This window comes from Myotis brandtii, unplaced genomic scaffold (assembly GCF_000412655.1).
Source record: "Myotis brandtii unplaced genomic scaffold, ASM41265v1 scaffold112, whole genome shotgun sequence".
In the NCBI taxonomy this organism is placed as follows: domain Eukaryota; kingdom Metazoa; phylum Chordata; class Mammalia; order Chiroptera; family Vespertilionidae; genus Myotis; species Myotis brandtii.
Genome location: NW_005353838.1, coordinates 10989276 through 11002674, shown reverse-complemented (window position 1 = coordinate 11002674; position 13399 = coordinate 10989276).

Genomic DNA, 13399 nt, shown 5'->3' with positions numbered 1-13399 from the left:
CCTTTTACTATATAGGATAGAGGCCTGGTGCACGGGTGGGGGCCGGCTGGTTTGCCCTGAAGGGTGTCCTGGATCAGGGTGGGGGTCCCGCTTGGGTGCCTGGCCAGCCTGGGTAAGGGGCTGATGGCTATTTGCAGCTAGTCACACCCCCTTCAGGGTGGGGGTCCCCACTGGGGTGCCTGGCCAGCCTGGATGAGGGGCTGAGGGCTGTTTTCAGGCTGGCTGGCAACCGAAGCTCCCAGCCTCTCCTTTTTTTCTTTTTTCTTTTTTATTCTGAGATTTATTTACCTTCTCTAATTGAAACTTTGTTGCTGTCACTGGAGCTGAGAGCTGGCTCTTACTCGCTCCAGCTCTGAGGCCATGGCCTGCTGAAAGCAGGTATCTGGGGTTTGCTTAGCTTCTATAATTGAAACTTTGTTGCTTTCGGAGCTTAGAGTCGGGCCGCGGCAGGTGGGGAACCTTGGCTTCCTCCATCACTGGAGCAAGCAAGCCTCCTGCTCGCTTCAGCTGCGTGGCTGCTGGCTGCCATCTTGGTTGGCGGTTAATTTGCATATCACCCTGATTAGCCAATGGGAAGCGTAGCGAAGTTACGGTCAATTACCCTTTTGTCTTTTATTAGATAGGATTAGTTTCAAGTGTATAGCATATTGCTTAGACATTTATTTAATTTATGAAGTAATCTACCCTATAAGTCTAGTACTCACCTGGTACCATACATATTTATTACAATATTATTAATTACACTAGAGGCCCGGTGCACAAATTCATGCACAGGTGAGGTTCCTCTGGGTGGCTTGCAGGCCTCGGGCCAAAACCCGCAGTCCAATGCTGCCTGCAGCTCCTACCTGTTGCTCCCACTCATCCCGGCCCACTGCGCCTTCTGCGGGCTTGCGCCCAATCAGTCCCAATCGGGAGAAAGGCGCACTGCCACAGCAGCGCTCGCCAGCCATGAGCCCTCCATCTGGCACCCTCCTAAGAGGAGTGACCTGCAGGATCGAGCTGAAAACAGTTTTCTGACATCCCCCAAGGGGCCCCAGATTGCAAGAGGGTGCAGACCAGGCTGAGGGACCCCACCAGTGCACGATCAGGCCAGGGAGGGTCTGCGGGAGGGCTCCAGGGTGTGTCCGACCCATATCACTCAGTCCCCATTGACCAGACCTCAGCAGCAAACTAATCTATTGGTCAGAGCATCTGCCCCCTGGGTGGTCAGTGTACGTCATAGTGAGCGGTTGAGTGGCCTTAGCATATTATTAGCATATTACGTGTTGATTGGTTGAACAGTCAACTGGTCACTAGACTACCGGACACTTAGCATATTAGGCTTTTATTATATAGGATTCCCTATGCTGTCCTTTACATCCTTGTGACTATTTTATAACTATCCATCTGTACTTCTCAATCCCTTCCCCTTTTTCACCCAGCCCCCCCACAACCCTCTCTTCTGGCAATCATCAGTTTGCTTGCTGTATCTATCAGTCTGTTTCTGTTTTGTTTGTTCACTTATTTTATTCCTTATATTCCACATGTAAGTGAAATCATCTGATAGTTGTCTTTTTCTGACTTATTTCACTTAGCATAGTATCTTCTCAGTCCATCCATGTTGTCACAAAGGTAAGATTTCATTCTGTTTATGGCAAAGTAATATTCTATTGTATACGGGCATAGGCAAAAGTGGGTTTACAGTTGTTCATATGAAAAGTAATACAACAAATTAATAAATAATAATTTATTTACAACTGTAAACCTACTTTTGCCCACCCCTATATATGTACCACTTCTTCTTTATCCAATGTATATCAATTGGGCACTTAGGTTGCTTCCATATCTGGGCTATTGTAAATAACACTGCAAAAAACACTGTTTTAGATTAATTCTGATAAATACCCAGAAGTGGAATGCTGGGTCATATGATAGTTCTATTTTTAATTTTTTGAGAAACCTCCATATTGTTTTTCTCAGTGGCTGAACCCATTTGCAATCCCACCAAGACAACACTGGGGTTCCCTTTACGACAAATTCTGGCCAACACTTGTTGTTTGTTGATTTTTTGATGATAGCCATTCTGACAGGTGTAAAGTGATATATCATTTCAGTTTTAAATTGCATTTCTTTGATGTTCAGTGATGTTGAGCATCTTTTTATAATCTACTAAAGACCCAGTGCACGAATTCGTGCACCAGTGGGGTCCCTCGGCATGGCCTGTGGGGATTGGGTCAAAACCAGCAGTCCAACGCAGCCCGCCTCTCCTACCTGCAGCTCCTGCTCATCCGGGCCCCGCTGCACCTGCTGCGGGCTCACACCCAGTCAGTCCTGATCAGGAGAGGCTCGTGCTGCCATAGCAGTGCTCGCCAGCTGTAAGCCTTGCATCTGGCGCCCATCCTGAGGGGTTGGGGGTGGGGTCCAGGAAGCAATCAACTTCCCAGGCGGTCAGGGGGATGCCCTTGCAGGTCCCGGGATCAGGATCCAACTGCTGACATTCACGCTGGTTGTCGGGAGCCACCTGGGGGCCACTTTTATATCATTTCTTCCTTGTGGAGTATCTAGGGAGGGGAAGTCAGTCCTGAGGCTGACTTCCAGGAGGCCGGCAGCACTGTTGGGATTGTGCTGGGCACTGGTCCATCAGTGCTTGGCCCATTCTTTGGAGATTGGACCTGCAGGACTATTGAGGGAGTGAGTGGCTGCCGCCAGGCTGGTGGTCTGCCTGGATGGGTTGGTCAGCTGAGCAGCACTCCCGCTGTGGGAGTGCACTGACCACCAGGGAGCAGCCCCTGCATTGAGTGTCTGCCCCCTGGTGGTTCAGTGCTTAGGCTTTTATATATATATAGATTGGCCATCTGTATGTCCTCTTTGGAGAAGTTTCTATTCAGGGCCTCTGCCCACTTTTTAATTGGATTGTTTTTTGTGTTTGTTTGTTTTTGGTTGTATAAATTCTTTATGAATTTTGGATAGTAACCCATTATTGGATATATTATTGATGAAAATCTCCCATTCAGGAGGTTGTCTTTTAGTTTTATTGATGGTTTCCTTTGCTGTCCAAAAATTTTTAGTTTGATGTAGTCCCATTTGTTTATTTTTTCTTTTATTTACCTTGCCTGAGGAGATATATAAACAAAAATATTTCTCTAAAAGCAATGTCAGAGTTTACCACCTATCTTTTTTTCTAGAAGTTTTATGCTTTCGAGTCTTACATTTAAGACTTTAATCCATTTTGAGTTTATTCTTGTATATGCCCCTTCCCTCTTCTCCCACACAATTTTCCCCATAGTAAATGGAATATTACTATTCTAATAGCTCAGACCAAAAACCCAGAGTTATTCCTGCATTCCTCTTTTTTTCCTGATACCCACATCTAATCTGTCTGGAAATGATGGGGCTCTATCTTTAACATACAATCAGAATCTAACCACTTCCTACCACCCCCACTGCCCCCATGTTGGTCCAAGCCACCATCGTGTCTGTCCTGAATAGTAGCTCTCACCTCTCAGTGGGTCTCTGTGCTTCTACCCTCCACCCACCATCCTGCTAGGCATTCAGAGCAGTCACAGTGAGTCTTTACAAATACAAACCCACCTATCACTCCTCTGCTCCAAACCATTTAAAGCTTTTTCAGTTTGCTCAGAGCAAAAGCCTGAGTCTTTATAATTCCCTAAAAGACCTTACACAATTTCTTTCTCCTTCATCCCCTTCCCCTTAACCTCCCTGCCCTGACAGGTAGGATTTCACCTCAGGGCCTTTGATTTGTTGATTCCTCTGTTTAAAATGCTCATCCCACTGGTTGCCAGGGCTGACCAGCAGACCCTGAGTGAAGGATGAATGATTACTCTGACACAGGATTGCTGTGAAATAGAGGGCTAAGGGACTGCCTGGCTAAAGGAACCAGACATCCTCGATCACCTGCCTTAACAGTTTGAGATAAAATTTATCTTTTAGATACAATCTGTAGGGTAAGTAATCTTTGGAGGACACAAGTGTCTGTAGTGTCCTTTAAGCAAGGACACCTAAAGATTAAGCATAAAGATTCTGGTAAACACCCAAGGGTCTGCACGTGCACAGACTTGTTTGGAAAGGTCAAGGAACAATTAGGGGCAGCCACCTTTAGCCAAACTCCCCTAAATCAGAATTTTGATAAACAGGGTGGGCTGCCTTCAGCCCACTCCTTTTTTAGGAATGTCTTCCTTACAAACTTTCCAACCAAGTCTCCTGTGCTCCCCCACAACTGGTGTCTGCACAGCTCCCTTGTTCACACCCCCTGCCTCCTCTCCATCCCCCCCACCCCCAGCCTTTGTTCCATGGTTACCTTGGGGAGGCCTTCCTGATTATCTAAAATCCAACCTGTCTCCCCTTCTCCATTGGTTGTCCCTCCTTTATTTTTTTCCATAGCATTTATCTGACAACTTAACATTTTACTTCTTTATCTATTTTGTCTGTCTCCCTCACTAGAATGCAAGTTCCAGAGGGTAGGGATTTTTGTTTTATCCACTGCTATATCCTCAATTCCTAATGCAAATATCTCACAATAGAAGGCACTCAATACATATTTATTTAATGAATGAACAATATTACTGACAGTACCTATTCTTGGCAAGGGTGTGGGAAAAGAAGCCAGCTCTACCATTTGGGAGGTAAGCATAATTAGGTGCAATATAGTTAGAGGTTCTTGCTCCTCCTCATGTCGAATGCATTTGCACTTAGACCTGCTCAGTTTCACTCATGCACATTACCTGCCTTCCCTCTGCAGGATGTTGAATTTTCTGGCCCACGGGTTCTTCTCTTTTGGATCCTCACTTAAAATGGCCCCCTCTATGCTCATGTACCCACAGCAAGAATACTCAAAATTCTCCTCCAAGTAGCATGTTTTTTAGTGCCTCTCAACCACTGTATACACTCTTTATTGTGTTTTTTCTCCCTTTTTCTAACCTATATAATCCTGACTCTTTCTGCTGGACTCAATTTCAGTGGCAAAGCCTCCAGGAAGCCTTCACTAGACAACTCGGCAGTGACTCTTTTCAGGGTCTCTATAGCATTTTGTGTAGAATTTAATGACAACTCCAGCAGTGGGTTCCATGCTGCATTGGAAAGTTTGGTTGGATTCCTGTCTCCCAATTAGACTGAGAGCAAACATAATATCCTTTTCACTGTCCATGTCTCTAAAGCAGCACCAACACTACATTTTTGGTTGCACAAACAAATAAGTCATTGAACATCTTTTCCCATGTTTGTGTTCTCTCTCACCTTTTCCAAGTAAAACGCTCAAAAGTTGGTCATATGACATGAAAATGACACATCTTCCTGTACACACCCAGGAACCCAGCATCTCCAAAAACTGTTCCAGAGTAAGATATTCTTCCTTGGAAGACTGTAGACATAATTTTTGTAAAGACACGACTTTCAGGATTGTTTCTCGAGAAGGTAAGTTGAGCAGCTGCAACAGTTCTTGTCCCAGATTTGCTGCCATCATTTAAATGGAAATGTCTAGGCTGTAATTTTTCTCTTTGTCAGGAATGCTGATAGAATATGTTTCTTGGTTTATTTGCATAATATCTGTACAAAAACTTTTGGAATAAAATGGTCAACTCGGGCCCACTCTGTGGTTGCCTTTCTTCAAGTCCCCAAACAGAGACATGCTTTTCATTCCCTCCCCCTTCCCCACATCTAAGATAGTATCAGTGAGGCCTGGACCTAGCTTGTGTCACATGTTTTGAGTACACTGATCCACAGGGCCGGAATCAAGTAACTCCACACCCTGAGAAGTGGCTCTAGCCCAGGATGACACAATCTGTATTTGTCAAATCTCCAGTTGAAATAAGAAAGTAATTGTTTAAAGGCTCTTTGTTGCATAATAATGTTTTATTCAGAAGGAGAGGAAAAGTTAGACTGATACAAAAGGCAATTCTTGCCTTTTTCTACTTTATCCCACAGCCAAATCAATTCTTTACTTTTGTGTTGCTGGTGCCTCCTCCAAGTTCATGCAACGGGATTTCTCCTGAGTGGCCTGCTGTTCAGCGGCTGGAGTCACAGCTGAATTTCACACACATCTCCAAGCAGCTGGAGAGAGTGACAGAGCGGAAGGAACCTGGCAATGGGTGGAGATTATTTTTAAATGTGGTTTGTCTCTATTTTGTTCAAGAACACAGAGCTCTTGTTTTCTTCACATGTAGATAAACAAGAGCGCCATTTCTGACCATGAGAGAATTGAAGCTAGCAAGAAACATTTTAGTCTCTGGCCTCAGATTTTAAGTCTAGAACAGAACATATCGCTTGATCTCTGAGGTAAATGTTCTTGACCTTTGTGTTCAGGCTGTGACTGGAGCATATTAGAAAAACAAAAGGCAACCTTGTGACTTGGACCAAGCTTGTTTTTCACATTCTTTTCTGTCTTACTAATAACTGGGACCTAGCCCTATACTAAAATACCATGCAACAGAGACTAAAGAACTTTCTCCATAACTAATACTTTCTAAATGAGACCTGAATATTTCACTAGGCAGGTTGAATTGGACAATTAAGTGCTTTTGTATCTTAAACTTTGAATAAAATATTTTTAGATCTAAATTTTCAAAACTATGATGCATGTAATAAGTAAAAATGCTCTGATCAAGCAAAATTGTATTTTTCTGCCATAATCATAAATAAATAGAAGGACTTTTCTAGGGTAGGGTTTTAAAGATGCGTTAACAAACTAGAAAAAAAGGTACTTGAGTGTAGGGTTTTAATATAAAATGAGACTAGAAATAATTTACATTCTAATGTTCATATTTGAGTGGGTAAAAACAAAATTCACAAAAATTTCCTTTTAGTGTGAGGTTTGGTTTTCTAAACCTATCTTGCACATATCTTGTGATGAGTAGTGTTTTTTGTCGGCCTGATGATCCTTTTCCCCCTTTTCCTGATGTTCCCCTAACTCCTTCAAAGGGAACTTCCTTCCATGATGGAAGCTTCCAGTTATGATACAGAACTCTCCCTTCCTTCCCCCCTTCCTCCTCCTCCCTCTCCCCCTCCCCCCCCCCCAAACAAACCCCAGGCCAATCTTGTTCTGCTGGCCCAGGTGTTTGAACATTCATGTGACCCAACATACCAGCCACCCCTGATATTTTTCTACATGAGCTATCCATAAGCTAGAGGATGTACACCCAGTGCTACCCGGGACTTGTCTTCTTGTAGTAAAACAGACGGGTTTGCTGCTGTTGGACAGATTGAAGATGAGTCAGAGAGGAGCAAGAAGGTACTGAGAAAGATGCTGACTTTACTTGGGTCTCTGAAGTCCCCCAAAATGCAGTTCTTTCTCCAATGCTCTTGAGCTACTTCAGTATTATTCCAGGAAATCCAGAGCATTGTTCCAGAAAAATCTATCATCCCTTTACTCCAATCCAGTTCAAATTGGCTTTGGTTCTTGCAACCAAAGAGTTCTGACTCAACAATACCTATTTGAACATATATAGTGTTGACATATAATGGTACTTTCTGAAATAAAATTTATTGGTGAGAACTATGAAAATTGGCAATGCTGTACTCTATTATGTAATGTATTATACATTGCCAGAAGTATTTAAAACAATTTTCCTGGACAATTTGCTTTTAACTTGGCACCTGTTAAACTCTATTACAAAGCTTATACTAATAAGAGTGACAGTAAATTAATGCTGAAATTAGGGACCTTTCCTTAGTCTGAAATTTTGTTTCATTTTCTATTATTCAGAACTAGAGGCCAGGTGCATGAAAATTCATGCACTGGAGGGGGGGGGTGTCCCTCAGCCTGGCCTGCTCACAGTCTGGGAGCCTACAGGGGCGGGAGGCAACCCGGCCATCAGGGGAAGGCGACGCCCCCATCACACCTCTGCTGCTGCCACTGCCAGCAGCACAAGTCTCGGCCGGCCCTGGTTACCTGAGCCTTAGGCAGCCCTGGGTGGCTGGGGGGCTGAGGGCGGGTCCGGCCACACTGTGGGCCTGCCACCCCTGGTAGGGCTGAAAGGACTGGGGGACTCCAGCGGGGCTGAGGGGACTGGGTGCTGACATCTTGTGGCTATGGGCACTGCCATCTTTGTGATGGTGTAATGGTCAATTTGAATATCCCATCTTTATTAGATAGGATACTTTTTCTTAAAAAATGTATTTTTATTGATTTCAGAGAGGAAGGGAGAGGGAGAGATAGAAACATCAATGATGAGAGAGAATCATTGATTGTCTGCCTCCTGCATGCACACCCCCTACTGGGGATCAAGCCCACAACCCTGGCATATGCCCTCGACCAGCATTGAACCTGGGACCCCTCAGTCTGTAGGCCAACGCTCTATCCACTGAGCCAAACCAGCTAGGGCTTTTCAGAATACTTTAAAAATACTATTGATGTTTAAGAGATAAATTTGTACTACTGCCTAAATTATGTAACATCTATTTATATACATACAGTTGGTATTGCAAATATTCAAATACTTTCAGCTTATATTAATGAGTAGTCAGGAGACCTGGATATCATCTTTGATGTTTTGTTAACTAACTCTAGAGTTGGGTGTGTTGCTTGATATCTTGGGGTCACAGGAAAATGAGGATGTTGAAATAGATAGGATATGTTCCAGCTTTAAAATCCTATGATTCCACAATTGGAAGTAAGTTTTGTTAGAAAAAGGTTTTGCTGATTTTACAAAAAAATTAAACACAGCTTTTTACTCTTTCCTTTGGCCTATTTACAAAAAATAAAAATAAAAATGTAAAAGTGTGATTGAAGGCCCGTGGGGGGGGAGGAGAACTAAAACAAAAACACAAACCATAAAAGTATATTTTAAAAATATATTAGATATTTTTAACCGCCTCAGTGAAAGAGAAAAATTTTGAGCTTAGAATTAAAATGTCAAATGGAAAAACTGACACACTGACTATTCAAAGTAATTTTTAAATAAAATTATTAAGTATTTTCTTAAGAAACTGATCATGTATTAAATGTACATTATGAATGTTATACACCTGTAGATTTTAAAATACAATACTTGGACAACTTTTCAGAAATTGATTTTGAAAGGCTAAAGAAAGAACCACAAATTGTCTTTTTTGTTTTGTCCCTAAAGGCAAGAAGTGCAGAATGAACACCAGCCCAGTGTTGCAGTTCTGGCACTGGCATCTCATAGTGTAGTGAGTGTGGTAAGTTAGGCAAATTTGGTTGCAAGAAACTCAAACATGTGTCCTCAGGGAATAGGGTGTTGGGGTTTGGTTCCTGTTTGTTCAGTTTAGAAGTATACATGTGCAAATTAGAAAAACTGAGATCTCAGCCATGATAATAGGCTTCCCAGGAATAACAGAAAAGTTGAACAATCAAGCCTCCTAGGAGGAGAGATGCGAATTGAGTTTGGCTTTCTGGAACACAGTATTTGATGGATGTTCAGAACCCAAGGTATTAGAAGAAATTGGTGGATCTTTTCTTTAGACTGGGGTTCTCATCCCAACCATTTGGGGAATGTTTTAAAAATACAGATTTTGATGCCCCATTAGCAAAGATTCTTATGTAGTGAGTCTGGGGAAGTACTGGGGCCACTTTGTTTTTAAAATCTCCCAGTTAGATTTTGAATACCCTGCTCTCTGTGTGCCCTGATTTTGCTTTTCTCTTGATGTCTGCTTTGTGATTAGCCCACTACCCTTTGGCTCCCTCAGCTTTTACTATTATGTGTCTTTTCTGGACTACAGACTCACTGCCTCACCTTCTTCACGCCTTAGCTCAGATGCCACCTTCTCAGTGAGGCCTTCTCTGTTCCTATTATTAAAAATTGGACCCCACCCCCTTGGCAGTTCTAGTCCTCTTCCCTGCATTATATTTATCCAACACTTATCACCTTCTAAGATTTTGTTAGCCTTATTTATTGTTTATTGCCTTTCTTATCCACCAGAATGCAAGATCCATGTGGCAGAATTTTGTGGATTTTGCTCATATTGCATTCTCAGCCCCTAAACCAGAGAAGATGCGTAATAAATATTTATTGAATGGATGAGTGAATGGATGTGTGAAGGGATGTTTTCTGCTTAACATTGGCTGGTATTAACATCTGCTCACTGGTGTTGTTACCCATGGCCACCACCCTCTGTGTCTCCTTTTGTTTTTAGCTTCCCCAGTTGATTATCTGATTGGACCAGCTTTTTGGAATTGAGTTTTTCCCCCAGGTCATTTCTGAATAGGTATGACTTGACTGTTTATAGGTCAGGTGCCCGCCCAGAGCTAAAGAGTACTGCCTGGGGCCACCAGTTCAGCAGGGGCTGTGTGGAGGCAGTTTCTCCAAGAAGTAGGTTTTGGTGCAGAGTGAGTGTTCAGTAAATTACCTAACCTTGCTGAGCTGCAGGAAAATGGCATTGCAGTACCTGTTGTCTTAGCTTAGTGAGTTTTTCAGAAGTTCCAGGGAGCAATGTACACTATAAAGCAAACTGTGTGTGAGAAGCGACATAATTTTAGATGATATTTAAATGTAGTATTTAATAAAAAGCCTAAGAGAAGTGGTAGGGGAGAAATTAGGAATTGAGGAACTTGTTGCTTCAAGAAACTTTGGAATTCTTCCTCCCACCCCTGAATATTTTTTAAATGTTATTCTCATTTCACTGCTTTCTATTTGATAAGGGCTCCTGGTACATAAACTTCCAAAACAGTATTTAAGAAGAGTAAATGCAAAGATCTGCACTCAGTCTCCAAAACTAAACTGCACAAGTACAGATGGGAGGGGATAGAGTTTTATAGCTGTTTGCATGCTAAAGACTGAACAAATATTTTGGGGATATCTTTGTTTGTTTTTAGTTGGCAAAAACAATGTTTATAAAAATAGCATGGGATGGTAGAAAAATATTAATCAAACTGAATTTTGAAATATCATTCAAAGAATGCAGAAAATTGTACTTCCCTACTCCTCCCTTTATAGCTGGAATGTTGGAGCCAGTTCCATATGCCACATTTGAAGAGTTATTTAGGGTCTCGTTAGATGAGTGTTTGGAGGAGATAAATGGGGTATTTAAGTGAAGGGTGGTTTGAGAAGGCACATGCTATGGTTGCTGACTTCAAATGTTCAAAGGCTATGTACAGAAGGGGAAATGGGCTGTTCGGGACTCAATACTCATTAGTACTAGCTTCAGATTCACTGGACATCTTAATACACATTGTATTCATATTTATAATGATGATTTAAAGTCTTATTTCTTTCCCCCCTTTTAGAGTTGAGCAAACTCATACTTGGAGCTGTTTTGCAATTGTTCAAGGTCATACAGCTAGGTAATCATAAACCATACCATTTTGTGTTTAAGTTCAGTGGTGTTTCTACCAATACCATAGCTACCTACTAAATGTATAGTGAGACACATTTCAGTTCAATGTAGCAACTAGCAGGACTGTTCAAAGATGAATACTATTGTGAGGTAGTGAGTGGTTCCCTACACTCGGAGTTCAAGCATATGTTGGACAGCTTGTTTTGCCAGGATCTGGTAGTCCCTACAATTTACACACATATAATGATATGCTTATCTTACTAAACAAAATATTAAAAATGAATGCTAATCATAGAGCCAAAGGATCTGCAGAAGTGAGGCCAAGTGAATTTAAGTGACTGAACTATGTGCATTCTCTGTGGTTATTAGAAGATAACTACAGCACCCAAAGTTCATTCTCTGCACTTACAATCTAATGTTTTTTTCTGCTGCAGCAGTTACCCTTATCTGGGTAATAAAGTGTGGAACTAGAGGGTATGGAAAGAGGAAGGGCAGGGATGTTTTGTGAATTCCTAATATGAGTTATTTGGCATGCTCTTGCTTTATTAAAACAAGCAAAGAATGTGAGTGGCAGTAGGAGAGGGTTTAAAATGATAAGCAGAGAATGCTATCTAGCAAAAGAGAACAGAATGCTGTGGAAGGCTAAGGAAGGCAGGGACTATGGCTTGTGCTGTATTTCCCTCGTGTTGAGTAGATGCCCAACATGTATTTGTTGAAATGAATAACGACATCAACACTTCAACAAATATTTAAAGAGAACCTTCTTAGAGCTGAGCTGTGTGCATAGTCTGGGAGCCAAACATGAAGTAAACAAAAATCTCTATCCTTTTAAGGAACTCACAGTCTAGTAAGAAAAGACCACCAGGCAAAACAATGGGCAAAAAGAGAGTGCTAATGATTATCACAGAGAATAGATACAAAGCTCTCTGAAAACAGAAAGGAAAGAATATTTAATTCAGCCTAAGTGTAGAGGGTGAGGATGTGGGTGTGGTGAAAGGAGGGGAAGTCAGGGAAGATTCCAAAGAGGAAATGCTGCGTTATCTTTTGAAGGACGGTAGGAGGTGGTTCACCTGGTTAAATGAGGGATGGATTTCAGATGGGGGAAAATATACTCAGGCACAGAGACAGAGCCTGTGCACTTGGTGTGTGACATGTGGTGGGAGGGAGAGCTGGAGCTGAAGAGGTCTAGGAATCGGATCACAAAAGGACCTGTACATCATAGGAATTAACTTGATTCTAGTTGTCCAGGTGGAGAGCCTCCGAAAGATGTTCAAGAGGCAGCCTCTGTTTTGGGAGCATTCTCTCCCAGTGATATGAGACAGAAGCAGAAGTGAAATTAGAAAGGCTTGACCAACTGAAGACTGGCAAAGAGGCTGAAGTAGTGGAGACAGCTTATTAGTCACAGAATTACAAGAGGAAGAATCCATCCATAGTATTTTAAATTAGAGAACTTTAGTAGAGAGAAATTTCGTGGGCTGGTTGTTGGAATGGCGAGGTTTCCGTCATGGCATTAGGTGACAGTGAAGTGAGTAGCAGAGTGAGTAATATGGAATGCCCGGGATTGGGAACACAGGCTGCCCTGAGTTTCTATTAGTTGATGACTCTTTTGAACCGAATTCAGGAAATGACATAAAAATGACTTGCGCAATAAAATTAGAAGAATAGAGACCATGAAGTCAGTACCTTGGAGAAAAAAATAACCAGAGTTGGTGGAGATGGGGAAGTAGCCCGTGTCAGAGGGCCATTTTGGACTGTCCAGTGGGAGGATCCTCAAGGAAAAACAAAGGCCTTGAATCCAGCCCTTCCTCGCCTCAACCCATTCTGCGGCCACCTTGCCAGGTGCCTTCACCCTTCAGCCACAGCACAGGCAGGGTTAGGTGGGGGGACCATCTCCAGGCATTTCCTGGCGGTAGGTACTGGGGAGAAAAGGAATTCCAAAAAAAAAAGGAGAATGTCAATGTTAGAATTTTGAAAAACTGCACACCACGTACTTGAACCGACTGCACATTGCAGGGTGAGGAGAGAAAACACATGCCAAGGGGTCAAGCAGTCGGGTCCTTCCTGACTCTGGGTCCCGACTCTGGGTCCAGTGCTCCTCCCAGGACCCGCATTGCCGGCTGGGCGGCTCCCACCTGGACGCACTGTCCTGGGGTGCAACGCGGCCCCCTCCTCG